General features: G+C 40.4%; 1 long non-coding RNA gene across 5 annotated transcripts in view; it reads left to right on the top strand.

The window, feature by feature from the left end:
• The window catches only part of LOC103347699 (uncharacterized), a 235,251-nt gene that overhangs the window by 82,433 nt on the left and 138,073 nt on the right, over positions 1-14,745 (top strand). For 4 of the 5 annotated variants that reach the window (XR_007918274.2, XR_011386697.1, XR_007918272.2 and 1 more), the window contains exons 4-6: positions 582-671; positions 9,590-9,717; positions 14,158-14,315. This is a non-coding gene — a long non-coding RNA (uncharacterized lncRNA). The remainder of the gene's footprint in view (positions 1-581; positions 672-9,589; positions 9,718-14,157; positions 14,316-14,745) is intronic. The other variant, XR_011386696.1, reaches the window with a different exon arrangement.

The raw sequence follows: 14,745 nt of genomic DNA, 5'->3' as shown, positions 1-14,745 counted from the left end.
TAATTTCTTTCAAATTCTGTTGATAAGCCAGGCCACAAATGCTGTGAACAGACCTAGCTGATTTTCATGTGGCAGTCTAATTAGGAAATCATAAAGAAATCTCAGATGCACAGCAGTTCTTTAAAAAACTTCAAAAAACTCTTCTTCAAAAAACTCATGGAGAAACATAGTCCATGTCCTAAAAGAAAGAAGCTGTCAACCCAGAATAGAAAACTTTACCCAGCAAAGCTCTCATTTGTAGATGAAAGAGAAATGAAGACGTTCCAAAACAAACAGAAATTGAAAGAATTTGTTACCACTTGTCCAGCTTTACAAATGATTCTTAAAGATGTACTACATGCAGAAACAGAACATTAGTCATCAGTCATTGTTATAAAAGAATGTGAAGGCAGAAGATCTTCTGTTAAAAGTACAAAGGAAATCCAAAGCAAACAATAGGAATATTTATGGAAAAATGATGGGAACAAATAGTTACTTATCAATAATAACCTTAAATATAAGTGGCTTAAATTCTACAATTAAAAGATATTGACTGGCTGAATGAATTAAAAAAACAAAACCCATCTTTTTGCTGCCTACAGGAAATGTTCCTCACCAACAAAGACACATGCAGAATGAAAGTGAAAGGATGGAAAAAGGATCCCATGCTAATGGAGAGCAAAAATGAGCAGGTGTAGTCATCTAATATCAGACAAAATACAACTTTAACACAAAAACTATTGAAAGAGACAAAGAAGGGCACTTTTTTTTTAATGAGTAAGGGATCAATTCAACAAGAAGATGTGGTGATATTAAATGGTATGTACTCAATTACAAGGCATCTGGCTATTTAAAAGAAATGTTAATGGATGTAAAGGGAGACATAGACTCCAATACAGTAGTAATGGCGGATTTCAACACCCCAGTTTCAGTGATGGACAGACCAACTAGACAGAAAGTCAACAAGTATACAACAGAGCTAATATACACTGTGGACCAAATGGACTTAACTGATATCTACAGAACCATTCATCCCACAGTTGCAGAACACACATTCTTTTCATCAGTGCATGGAACTTTCTCCAGGATAGACCTTATACTAGGCCATAAAGCAAGTCTCAATGAGTTACAAAAAATTGAAATCATACCATGCATCTTTTCTGATCAAAATGGAATGGAGCTGGAAATTAACAACTCAATCCCATCAAGGTGGCATGTACCAATGCCATCTCACTAGTCCAAGTGATCAATTTCAGTTCACAATTGATCACACTGATAGGTCTAAGAGTCAAAGGGATCACACAAACAAGACTAGTGTCTGCTGATACTAACTGATAGAATCAAAAAGGGAGAGAATGATCCATCATGGGAAGCAGGATACACAGCAGACTCATAGAATGACAGATGTCCTAAATAGCACTCTGGCCTCAGAATCAGCCCTTAAGGCATTTGATCTGGCTGAAGAGCCCATGAGACTATTTTAGGCATGGAAAGCCAAGACACTCTGGAAAAAAAAAAAAGAAAAAAAAAGAAAACGTAAATGAAAGATCTCTGCGAGTGAGATCCCAGTGGAAAGAACAGGGCCATCAAAGAAGGAGGTACTTTTCTCTGAAAGGAGGAGAGAACTTCCACTTTGACTACGACCCTGTCAGGATAAGAGCGAAGTCAGTGAACTCAAAGGCTTCCATAGCCTTGGCAACTCATGACTAGAGCCTAGGGAGATTACTGACACCATAAACAAGAGTGTCAATTTGTTAAGTCAACAACAGGAGTCACTGTGTACTTACTCCTCATGTGGGATCTGTCCTTAATGTGTTGTCCAACGTGAAGTAATGCTATAACTAGTACTGAAACAGTATTTTACACTTTGTGTTTCTGTGTGGGTGCAAACTGATGATATCTTTACTTAATATATACTAAATCGATCTTCTGTATATAAAGATAATTGAAAATGAATGTGAATGGAATGGGAGAGGGAGTGGGAGATGGGAGGGGTGCGAGTGGGAGGGAAGTTATGGGGGGGGGGAGAGCCAATGTAATCCATAAACTGTACTTTGGAAATTTATATTTACTAAATAAAAAGAATACAAAAAAAAAAGAATTTCTAGAACATATGCAAATACATGGAGACTGAGCAACATGCTCCTGAATGAACAGGATCATTGTGTGGGGAGCAACTCGGACTACACTAAGTTACTGGAATTAAGACTTATTCTATGCATCTGCTCTCCCGCAATATGGCGCTGAGAAGGGAGAAACAGCTTCTACACAGCTGCCTCCAGTTCAACCAATAAACTGTAGGACCTACTCCTGATTGGAGGAGAGCAGCGTACTCGGCGTGTGGGTAGCAGAGTTGGGATTGGTGGAAGAGGACTATAAAGGAGGAGAGAGACAACATGCACGGGGAACATCTATCTGAAGGAACACCTGTGCAGCCCCCGAGAGAGCCGGCCGGCGGTGTGCCGCTCCCCCGCGGAAGTGGGGAAAGTGGCTAGGGGGAACCGCCCTTCCACGGAGGTAGAAGGGATGGTAGCCAACCCGGGAAGAACCAGCAGCAAACCCGGGGAGGGCCGAGCAGACCAAAGAACAGCGCAGGGTCCTGTGTCATTCCTCCACGAAGACGGGGAGCGACACATTGAAGAAATCAAAAGTGAAATAAAAATTTTCTGGAAATGAGTGAAGATGACAATACAACATATCAAAATTTATGGAATACAGCAAAAGCAGTGTTAAGAGGGAAGTTTATGGGGCTGGTGCTGTAGCATAGCGGGTAAAGCTACCACCTGCAGTGCTGGCATCCCATATGGGCACCGGTTCAAGTCCTGGCTGCTCCACTTCCTATCCAGCTCTCTGCTATGGCCTGGGAAAGCAGTATAAGATGGCCCAAATCCTTGGGCCCCTGCAACTGTGTGGGAGACCCAGAAGAAGCTCCTGGCGCCTGGCTTCAGATCAGCGCAGCTCTGGCTGTTGCAGCCAATTGGGGAGTGAACCAGCGGATGGAAGACCTCTCTCTCTCTCTACTTCTCCTTTTTCTGTGTAACTCTGACTTTCATATAAATACTAAAACAAACTTTTTAAAGAGGGAAGTTTATAATAATTGGTGCCTACTTCCAGAAATTGGAAAGATACCAAATAAATGAGCTATTAATGCATCTCAAGGACCTAGAGGCAAACCAAACCCAAAAGTAGGAGGAGGAAAGAAATAATTAAAGTTAAAGAAATAAGCAAGATGGAAACAAAAAAATTACAAAAGATCAGTGAAATGAGGAGCTGTTTTTTTGAAAAAATAAACAAAATGGATATACCATTGACCCCACTAACAAAAAAAGGGAGAAGATTCAAATCAATAAAATCAAAGAAGAAAAAGGTGATATAACAATGGCTACCATAGAAATAAAAAGAATCATTCGGAATTACTAGGAATAGCTATATGCTAACAAATTGAAAAATCTACAAGTAATAGATTCCTGGACACATGTAATCTCCTAAAATTGAGTCATGAAAACATAGAAAACCTAAACAGACCAATAACTAAAATGGAGATTGAATCAGTAATGAAGATCCTCCCAACAAAGTAAAGTCCAGCACTGGATGACTCCACTGCTAAATTCTACCAGACTTTTAAAGATGAACTATTCCAATTCTTCTCAAACTATAAAAAAATTGAAAAGGAGGAAGTCCTCCAAACTCCTTCTATGAAGCCAGCATCACTCTTAATTCCAAAACCAGAAAAAGATACAACAAAGAGGACTATAGACCAGTATCACTGATAAACAGAAATATAGAAATACTCAACAAAATACTAGGTAGTCGAATCCAACAATACATCTAAAAGATCATTCACTGGACCAAGTGTGATTTATCCCTAGTATGCAGGGATGGTTCAACATATGTAAATCAATAAATGTGATACATCATATTAGCAAACTGAAGAGTAAAAGCTATATGATTATCTTAATAGATGCAGAGAAAGCATTTGATAAAATACCACATCCTGTCATGATAAAAACCCTAAGTAAATTTGGTATAGAAGGAACATTCCTCAAGACAATCAAGGCAATCTATGACAAACCTACAACCAGAATCATGTTGAATGCGGGAAAGTTGGAAGCATTTCCACTAAGATCTGGAACCAGAAAAGGATGCCCACTTTCACCATTGGTATGCAGTATAATCCTGGAAGTTTTAGCCAGAACCATTAGGCAAGAAAAAGAAATTAAAGGGAAACAAATTGGAAAGGAGGAAATCAAATCATCCTATTTGTAGATGGCATTATTCTCTATGTAGGAGAACCAAAAGACTCCACTAAGACACTATTGGAATTCATAAGAGAGTTTGGTAAAGTTGCAGGATATAAAATCAACTCATAAAAGTCAATGGGCTTTTTATACACAAACAATGCCTTGGCTGAGAAAGAAGTTGTAAGATTAGTCCCATTCACAATAGATACAAAAAATTCAAATACCTTAGAATGAATTTAACCAAGGATGTGAAAGAACTCTATAATTAAAATTATAAAACATTAAAGAAAGGAATAGGGCACAAAAAATGAAAAAAATCTTCCATGTTTGTGGATTGGAAGAATTAATAGCATCAAAATGTCCATACTACCAAAAGCATTTTACAGATTCCATGCAATCCCAATAAAAATAGCAACAACATTCTAGATCTAGAAGAAAATGATGCTAAAATTCATATGAAGACACAAGAGACTCTGAATAGCTAAAGTAACTTTAAACAACAAAAACAAAGCTGGAGGCATCAAAATACCAGATTTCAAGACATACTACAGGGCAGTTATAGTCAAAAAACCTGATACTGGCACAAAAATAGACCTATAGACCAATGGAACAGAATAAAAATCCCAGAAATTAATCCACACATATCCATCCAACTAACCTTTGACAAGCTGAAATCAATCCCTGGAGAAAGGATAGTCTCTTCAACAAATGGTACTGGGAAAATTGGATCTATGTTAGCAGAAGTATGAAACAAGACTGCTACCTTATACCTTATACAAAAATCAACTCAAAATGGATCAAGGTTCTAAATATATGACCTGATGCCATCAAATTACTAGAGGAAAACACTGGGGGAAACTCTGCAGACATTGGTGTATGCAAAGACTTCTTGGAAAAACCCCAGAAGCATAGGCAATAAAAGCAAAAATAGACAAATGTGATTACATCAAGCTAAGAAGCTTCTGCACTGCAAAGGAACAACAAAGTGAATAGGCCACCTGACAAAATGGGAGAAAATATTTGCTAACTATGCAACTGATAAAGGGTTAATATCTAGACTCTATAAGCTCAAGAAACTCAACGACAACAAAACAAACAATCCAGCTAAGAAATCAGTAAAGGACATGAACAGGAATTTTTCAAAGGATGAAATTCAAATGGCCAACAGACATGTGGACAAATGCTCAAAATCACTAGCCATCAGGGAAATGCAAATCAAAACCACAATGAAGTTTCACCTCACCCCAGTTAGAGTGGCTGTCATACAGAAATCAGCAAATGCTGGTGAAAATGTGGGGGGAAAAGGTACCCTAACCCACTATTGGTGGGGTAGTACAACAAATGTGGAATACAATAGGGAGATCCCTCAGTGATTTGAATATAGTATGATAACCCAGCTATCCCATTCCTGGGAATTTATCCAAAGGAAATGAAATCAGAATATAAAAGAGTTATTTGTACCCCCATGGTTATTGCAGCTCCTTCACAATAGCTCAGATATGGAATAAACCCAGATGTCTTTCAACTGATGACCAGATAAAGAAAATGTGGTGTGTGTATATATATATATATATATATATATAAAATATGGAATACTATTCAGCTATAAAAAGGATGAAATTCTGTTTTTTGCGTCAAAATGGATGCAACTGGAACCCATTATGCTTAGTGAAATAAGGCAATTCAGAAAGACAAATACCATATGTTTTCTATGATATGTTGAAGCTAATATAGAATACAAAAATGTATAGGAATGAAATGGTCAGTTTGGGATATGATTGTCATTTTTAGCTTATGTTTATACTCCTTTGCAACTTTGGCCTTCTTCCTTTTTACTTGTTGAATATTATAATTAGTGGTGAATTAAATCTGTGAATACAGACTGGATTAAAATTATGTCTTCATAAAAACTGATGAAGAGAGGGGAGGGAAGGAGGAGGTTTTGGGGGAGCAGGGGATTGAAGGGAGTGTGGTTGTCTTCTTAGAACTGTACCTATGGAATGCATAAAAGGTGTTCTTTTCATATTAGTAGAAAATTTTTATAAAAAGCTCATAGAAAATGGGTGGAATGAAAAATTATGCATGGGTTTCAAAACTGTTTTACACCAAAACAAATTTATCTCTTAATTCTATTTTCCATGAACTTGTTGTCTTATTCTTGTATATCACAATAGTTACAGAGAATGTCCTGATTTCTAAGTGCCTGAACTGTGTTAAGAGTTGAACAGACATTATTTTATTTACTCTTCTTAGAGGGGCTCAGAGGCATAGTGGTTAACAACATGAACTTGAAGCCAAACTAATACTTCCTGTGGCTCCTGCACAAGCAATGGAAAGTTTCCATTTCCATTTCTGTAAAATGGGAATAACAGTGCTTCACATAGAGCTGAAGTAATAAATGAGCTAGTTAATTTACTCAAAGCCCTTAAACGAGTTCTCAGCATAGAGATAGCATTCAGTATACCTTGAATTTAATTATTCTAATTGCACTACAAGATAGGTACTATTATTAGGATATTTAACAGTATAGGATAAATGGATGCTTAGAGATGGCACATGCCAAAGGCAGGGTTTTTATGGTTTGTTTTGTTTATTTGATTGATTTATTTGAAAAGGAAAGAGATTTACCATCACCTGGTTCACTCCCCAAATGCTGCAACACACTCAAACTAGACCAGTCCAAAACCAGGAGCCAGGGATCTCAGTCTAGGTCTCCTATGTGGGTGGTAGAGACCCAATTACTTGAGCTGCCACCTGCTGCCTCCTAGGGTGCACTTTAGCAGTAAATTGGAACCAGAAGCAGAGGTGGGACTCGAACGCAGGTGCTCCAATATGGGATGTGGGTGACCCTCTTAATCGCCAAGCTGAATACCTGTACCCACAGGGAGGCTTCGAAAACAGGGTGGTTTGGCTTCGGATTCTGTGCTCTGTACCTCATTGCTGCCCTGCCTTTAGGTACAAGATTTAATAGAGGGGACAGAAGAACTTGTGGGGTCACAGCAAGCCCTCTGGCTACCTCGTATGGCCTGATTCCTTGATGACTCCCTGGAGGGGTAAAATGGGAGGAAATCTGGTCAAGAGCTGGCTGAGAATCAGGGTGAGAATTTTGGGGCTTCTCCTACCCAGTGGGTGATATGAGTAACACAGATCATCTCGGTGTAAGGAGACTCACTGTCAGGAGACTCCTCCAGTGAGGGTGGGTGTTCAGATGCAGTGTAGGAGCTGGGAGCCCTCACACACCTCAGCCCTTCCTGCCTCTGGGAACACAAATACACTCCACAGACACCAACTACATAAATCTGCCTCCGCTACTCACAGCCTCCCAGAAACCACCTAGTGGACCTGTCAGGCTATTGGATGTAATTAGAGGTATTGAGTTTCTGCTGTGAATCTTCTCAAAAATCTTCTGAATTACTCATTTTTTTTTTTTGGACAGGCAGAGTGGACAGTGAGAGAGAGAGACAAAGAGAAAGGTCTTCCTTTGCTGTTGGTTCACCCTCCAGTGGCCGCCGTGGCCGGCGCGCTGCGGCCGGCGCACCGCGCTGATCCGATGGCAGGAACCAGGTGCTTCTCCTGGTCTCCCATGCGGGTGCAGGGCCCAAGGACTTGGGCCATCCTCCACTGCACTCCCTGGCCACAGCAGAGAGCTGGCCTGGAAGAGGGGCAACCAGGACAGAATCCGACGCCCCGACCGGGACTAGAACCCGGTGTGCCGGTGCCGCAAGGCAGAGGATTAGCCTAGTGAGCCGCGGCGCCAGCTTCTGAATTACTCATAATTATCCTATTCAAGAAATGAGGGAATTAGGGCTCAGAGGAATAAGGGAAATTGTCCAGCATCATTGGACAGCTTGTAACTGGACAACCAGGATTCAAATGTTGACCTATATCTTACTTAATCTATTAAGTCCCAGGCTTTCAATTCTGCAGATATTCCATTGGAATTGACACAGGTACATTAAAATATGTTGGGAATAATAATCTTGAGCTTATATCTTTATTATCACTAAGAATAAAATACAAGGGCCAGTGTTGTGGTGTGGAGGATTAAGCTGCCACCTGCAATGCTGGCATCCCATATGGATACTGATTTGAGACCCAGCTGCTCCACTTCTGATCCAGCTCCCTGGTAATGTGCCTGGGAAAGCAGCAGAGGATGGCTCAAGTACTTGGGCTCCTGAACTCATGTGGGAGACCCGGAAGAAGCTCCAAGCTCCTGGCTTTGGTCTGGCACAACCTTGGTCATTGTGGCCATTTGGAGAGTGAACCAGTAGATGGAAGATCTCTCTCTGTCTCTTCCCTCTCTGTAATTCTGCCTTTCAAATTAAAAAAATTGAAAAATGAACGAAAATACATATTGTCTTGAAAATAGGACACAGGGACAATGTAGTATCTTTTGCATATACAAGCCATCCTGCAAATAGGATATTGGACAAATATGATACCTGCTCGTATGTTACACAACATACAAAGAAGTGACTTTCATGACTCGTTCAACAATTACTTTTGGTGGAAAAGATTAAACCATTTCAAGAGGTTACATCACATTTTTAACAGTGTGTCAAGAGGTTATATCACATTTTTAACAGTGTGTTGTCAGTTTCACATGACATAGCTTGTTTTGACATCATTGCTGTCCTTGCCATTTGAGAATAATATGGCTTTCTCACGTCAAAACTGACATCATCTTGGACAGTAGTAAACCCAGGAGTACCATGCTTTCATTGTCCTGTTGGTTCCTCATTGCATCGTTTTAGGTGTGCTAAACAGATGCCTATTTTGAAACCCAACAAATTTATAAGATTGTTCCTGCCTTTGTTCACAAACTTGTGGATAACCCATGCATTTAGGAGACACAGGCCAATTATTTGAATGAACCAAAGCCAATACCATTTTTTTACCTCTAGAGAAGTAGACTATTTGGAAACTAAACAATCAGACTCATCCAAACCACCACTGAAATTGTAGGTTCCCAGTACCTTTGGATGAGGTGCATTGGCTCTGATCTTTATTTCTTTTGTCCATCGTTGAACTTTGCCAAGTGATTCTACTGTATCACAGTTTATTCCAACAAGGACACACTTATTATCTAACCACTTTAAAAGGAGAATTTCATTATTTATATTGAATTTGTAAGTATATCATAACCAGTGAATAGACTGTCAAAAAAGCAGCGATTGTGGATTCTCCATCACTTTGAGCCTTTGTTTTATCTTACTCTCATGCACACAGGCCAAAGCTCATCAACAAATAACCACAAGTAGCAACATGTTAGAGTCTTCAGGTAGCAGTGCAGTACACCACACATTACTATGCGGTATACATTGTCTCAATGTCCTATTTATAGAACAGCTACTTTTTTTTTCCTACAGGGGAAAATGAGAATGCATTTTCATGTTTCCCACAATGTGGAAATCACAGGGGTCAGCACATCTGGAATGCAATGGATAAGCCTCACCTTGAAAAACCACCTTCATGATCATTATATTTCCCCTGCCATGTAAGTATAGAAGAGCTATTTTCAAATATTGATAATTTGAAATTGAGTGCATTCCTCATAATAAAATGAAAACTTAATTCTAGAAAATAATTTAATGAATGCTTTTCTTATGTACAAATCACTTATATGTGTGATCTTTTGTTAAGTTGAACATTTAATAAAAATTTTTGTGGGCTAATGCTGTGGCATAGTGGATTAAGTCTCCACCTGCAGTAGTGACATCCCATATGGGTGCCAGTCTGTGTACTAGCTGCTCCACTTCAGATTTAGCTCCCTGCTAATGCACCTGGGAAAGCATTGGAAGATGGCCCAGGTTCTTTGGCCCCTGCACCATGTGGGAGACCTGGATAAAGCTCCTGGCCTTACCGTGGCCTAACCCTGACAATTGTGGCAATTTAGGGAGTGAAACAGCTGATGGAAGACCTGTTTCTGTCTCCCTCTGCCTCTCCCTCTCTGTGGCTCAGACTTTCAAATGAATAAGTAAATCTTTGAAAACTTTTTTTTTTTGCAGTAAAGGTTATATCATTTTCAAAAGGAATTTTAAAATATTTTCAAATTATATAATTCACCTATTACTTTTTATTATTTATTTTTTAAGAGATTTTATTTATTTATTTGAGAGGTAGAGTTACAGACAGAAAGAAGGAGAGACAGGGAGAAAGGTCTTCCATCCATTGGCCCACTCCCCAGATGGCCGCAATGGCTGGAGCTGTGCCGATCCAGAGCCAGGAACCAGGTGCTTGTTCCCAGTCTCCCATGTGGGTGCAGGGGCCTAAGCACTTGGCCCATCTTATACTGCCTTCCCAGGCCACAGCAGAGAGCTGGATTGGAATAGGGGCAGCTGGGACTAGAACCGGCGCCCATATGGGATGCCGGCACCTCAGGCGGAGGATTAACCTGCTGTGCCATGGCGCCAACCCCACACCTATTACTTTTCTCAAAAGAATAGAACTCTAAAAACATAGCATTTATTTCATAGTTATCATCTGGTATATTTATTGTTCAATTTTTTAAAAATTTATTTATTTATTTATTTATTTATTTATTTTTGACAGGCAGAGTGGACAGTGAGAGAGAGAGAGACAGAGAGAAAGGTCTTCCTTTGCCGTTGGTTCACTCGCCAATGGCCGCCACGGCCGGCGCACTGCGCTGATCCGATGGCAGGAGCCAGGTACTTATCCTGGTCTCCCATGGGGTGCAGGGCCCAAGCACTTGGGCCATCCTCCACTGCACTCCCTGGTCACAGCAGAGAGCTGGCCTGGAAGAGGGGTAACCGGGACAGAATCCGGTGCCCCGACTGGGACTAGAACCCAGTGTGCCAGCGCTGCAGGCGGAGGATTAGCCTATTGAGCCATGGCGCCGGCCTATTGTTCAATTTTTAAAAACTTTTTTTAAACATTTATTTTGAATGTCAGAGTTACAGAGAGGGAGACACAGAGAAAGAGATTTTTCCATTCTCTGGTTCACTCCTCAGATGACCACAACAGCCAGTGATGGGCCAGGCTGAAACCAGGAGCTTCTTCCAGGTTTCCCACATGGGTGGCAGCGGAGTATGTACTTTGGCCAGCCTCTGCTGCTTTCTCAGGCTATTAGCAGAGGGCTGGATTGGAAGTAGAGCAACCAGCACCCATATGGGATGCCAGAGTGGCTGGAGGTAGCTTTACCTGCTATGCTATAATGCCAGCCCCTCAATTTAATTTTTTATAGTTGCTATATATATATGTGTGTGTATGTATATATATGTATATGTATATATATATGTGTGTGTGTGTGTGTGTATATATATATATATATATCCCAAACCCATGTTCCTTTTACTGCTCAAGGTTGTTTCTTTGGTGTGGGAATTTTACAAACATCTTCTAGTCATTTTTCCTGCCTCTGTCTATGACCATCTCATTTCATGTTACTGATTTTATCCAAAAGCAAGAACATGCTTTGAAATTCTTGAGTAACATTGAAATTAAGTATTCAGATGTAAGAGTTTGTACTTCTGTGTTACCTGTGAATCGTTATTTCTCCACACTGTCTCTTTCTTTTCCTACCTCATGTGTTTGGATTCTTAGTCTTTTCAGGGGTTTTTGCATAAAATTTCTATAGGCAAATTAGTTCTGATAGCCTTGTAATAGGGGAAGGAAGTTACTTTGGGGCTCATGAAAATGTATAATGAAAAGACTTTCATAGAGTTCTCTGCAAGGTATACCTAATTTTGTAAGTAAAATAATCAATACAGTAGCAACATTAAAAATGATCAGTGTTTTTGCTGTTTCAAGCTTTTGCTATTTTAAGCAAATTGTCCGTTTTTATATGACAAAGCCTATGAGATAGTTACAAGTCTAGATCTTCCACCTCTGTCTTTTCAGTGCTGCTAAAGAGGGGACTCAGTGGTAGACTTGTGGCCAAGGTCAAGCACTTGGGTCTCTGTCACCTACATGGGAGACCCAGATGGAGTTCTGAGCTCCCAGCTTCAGCCTTGTCCAACCCTGGCTGTCGTGGCCATCAGGACAGTGAATCAATGGATGGAAGATCTCTGTTTCTCTCCCTGTCTCTTTGCCTTTCAAATCAAAGTGGAAATAAGTAAATTAATAATTTTCAAGTTAAAAGAAGGGGCTGAAATCTATTCTTCCACCCTCCTAGCTCTGACTCTCCCCTTCCTGTGGATGTTAAACATGCTGCCTGTGGTAGGTGTTTGTCAGGCCTTTGAATAACATCTCACTGTGATGATCAACTTGTAGGGCATACTCTGAGGTCTGGCATCAGACAGCCTTGTAGTTTGAACCTAGCTGTGCTACATGTGGCAGCACAAATCTATGAGCCACATTCCTATTGAAATATAGCTGGTGACTTCACCCTTTAATGTTGAAATGGTTTTACTTTCCTTTGCTAGCAAGGTTGGTTAATAACGGTGTTACTTTTGTTTCTGTAAGACATTCATATACACACATGTATGTATAGTAGGACTTCAGAAATTTAATGGAAAATAGAAGTAAAAGGATAAATTATTTTGGTGCAAAAAATTTTTGAAATCCACATATAGTTTTTCATAACATCATGCAATTTCCATGAACTTTTTGAACACTCTGTGTGTGCATGCTTGTACATTTTGAAATTTGAAAGCAATAATTTTCACAACTAGTCTATTTCAGGAATGTAACATTAAATCTCTGCCAACCCTACCTCCAGTGACCATCCCCCTCCTCCAGTTTCACATAAATAGCAAATACTGTGTAGCATTTTATCTGCAGGAAACACTGTTCCGTTGCAGGATTAACAACTGTATTTGATTTTTTTTTAACTTGAGAAGTTTAAAAATTTTCTATGCTTTACAAACAGAAAAAAAACAAAATCCAGAAGAACCTGTCTCTGTGATAACGTCACCCATGAAAACTGAGTTTCAGACTCTAACTTCTTGAGAAACAAAGACTGCTGGATTTAGCATTCAGATCTCACTTTCATTCAACAGAATTGTCTGTTTAAACTCAGGCTTTCCCTTGAGATAGTGATTCCACCAGGGGAAGCAATATGTGAAATTTTTTTCAAGAAAGTTTTTGTGTGAAATTGTGACTCCTGCCAGAGATGTCATATGTTTTAGTTAACTTTCTTCCCAGGAACTAGGAAAATTTCCCAAGCCCCAGATAAATACAGCTGGAATGCTATTCAGAAGTCAGTAGCATGGGGCTGAAGAGACTGAATTTTACATCCTTCATTTGTTTCTGGTTGAAATAAGCCTTCATTCTATTTTCCTTAAGGCGGAAGCCCAATTCACTTTGAAGATTATACAGCCTTATTCCATCCGAAGAAAATGATTAAGATTTTTGTCCCTGCTATTATAATTTATATCATTATAAATTGAACTAAGAAAGGTGATGGCTCTACTGGATTCCTTCCAGAGCTCCCTAAGGGATCAAAATGTACAACTGACTCTTTTTTTTTTTTTTTTTTTTTTTTTTTTTTTTTTTTTTTTTTGACAGGCAGAGTGGACAGTGAGAGAGAGAGACAGAGAGAAAGGTCTTCCTTTGCCGTTGGTTCACCCTCCAATGGCCGCCACGGAGGCGCGCTGCGGCGCACCGCGCTGATCTGGTGGCAAGAGCCAGGAGCCAGGTACTTATCCTGGTCTCCCATGGGGTGCAGGGCCCAAGCACCTGGGCCATCCTCCACTGCACTCCCTGGCCACAGCAGAGAGCTGGCCTGGAAGAGGGGCAACCGGGACAGAATCCGGCGCCCCGACCAGGACTAGAACCCGGTGTGCCGGCGCCGCTAGGCGGAGGATTAGCCTAGTGAGCCACAGCGCCGGCCACAACTGACTCTCCATAAGATCTTCTGTTTCTGCCTCTTCCTCCTCATGCCTTCAGTTTTGTAAGCTCTGCCACCATGCTGTTGATTAGCTACTCTGCGCGTAGGCATGCTGCAGTAATTAATGCTCCCCATGTTTACTCACAGGAACTACAACACTAGCAAGTATCCTTCACAATTATCAAGGAGAAATTATAAATTGTGTTCAGTGCAGCTTTAGAGCAGTTTCACATCTGATTTAAAGCTCCCTGGGGAGAGTGGGCCGGAGCTGACTCCTACTGGCTTGTGAGGACGGTTGTTGAACGGTAAGACATTTTGCCAGCCAGATGTTAAACCTTTGAAATTGGGTCACAGTGGGAGTATTTATACGACAGAAATTAGCAACTACTAAAAATCAGGCCTCTCCACCTCCATCCCATTCAACCAGTTTATCAGCACCATTAAGACTGAGTCATTCAATTAATATCGGTTGGCTAGAACAGCACCTCTCACTCATGCTGGACAGGAATTCACTGGTGAATCTTCCTAAGCTGAAAAGTCAGCTAAGACCTGTATTAGTGTCCTGTGGCTGCTATAACCACTGCCCACAGACATGGCGACTTAACACCATCTAAATGTATTTTCACATTTTTTAGATGCCAGAGGTCTAGATTATAGGACTGAAGTCTAGATGTCAGCAGCGTTGTCCACCTCCAGGAGCTCTAGGAGAGCATTTGTTCTCTGCTTTTCCAGCTG

The sequence above is a fragment of the Oryctolagus cuniculus genome, chromosome 2, assembly GCF_964237555.1.
Source record: "Oryctolagus cuniculus chromosome 2, mOryCun1.1, whole genome shotgun sequence".
Lineage (NCBI taxonomy): Eukaryota > Metazoa > Chordata > Mammalia > Lagomorpha > Leporidae > Oryctolagus > Oryctolagus cuniculus.
The sequence above is the reverse complement of the archived record's forward strand: the minus strand, read 5'-3'. Positions and strand labels throughout refer to the sequence as shown.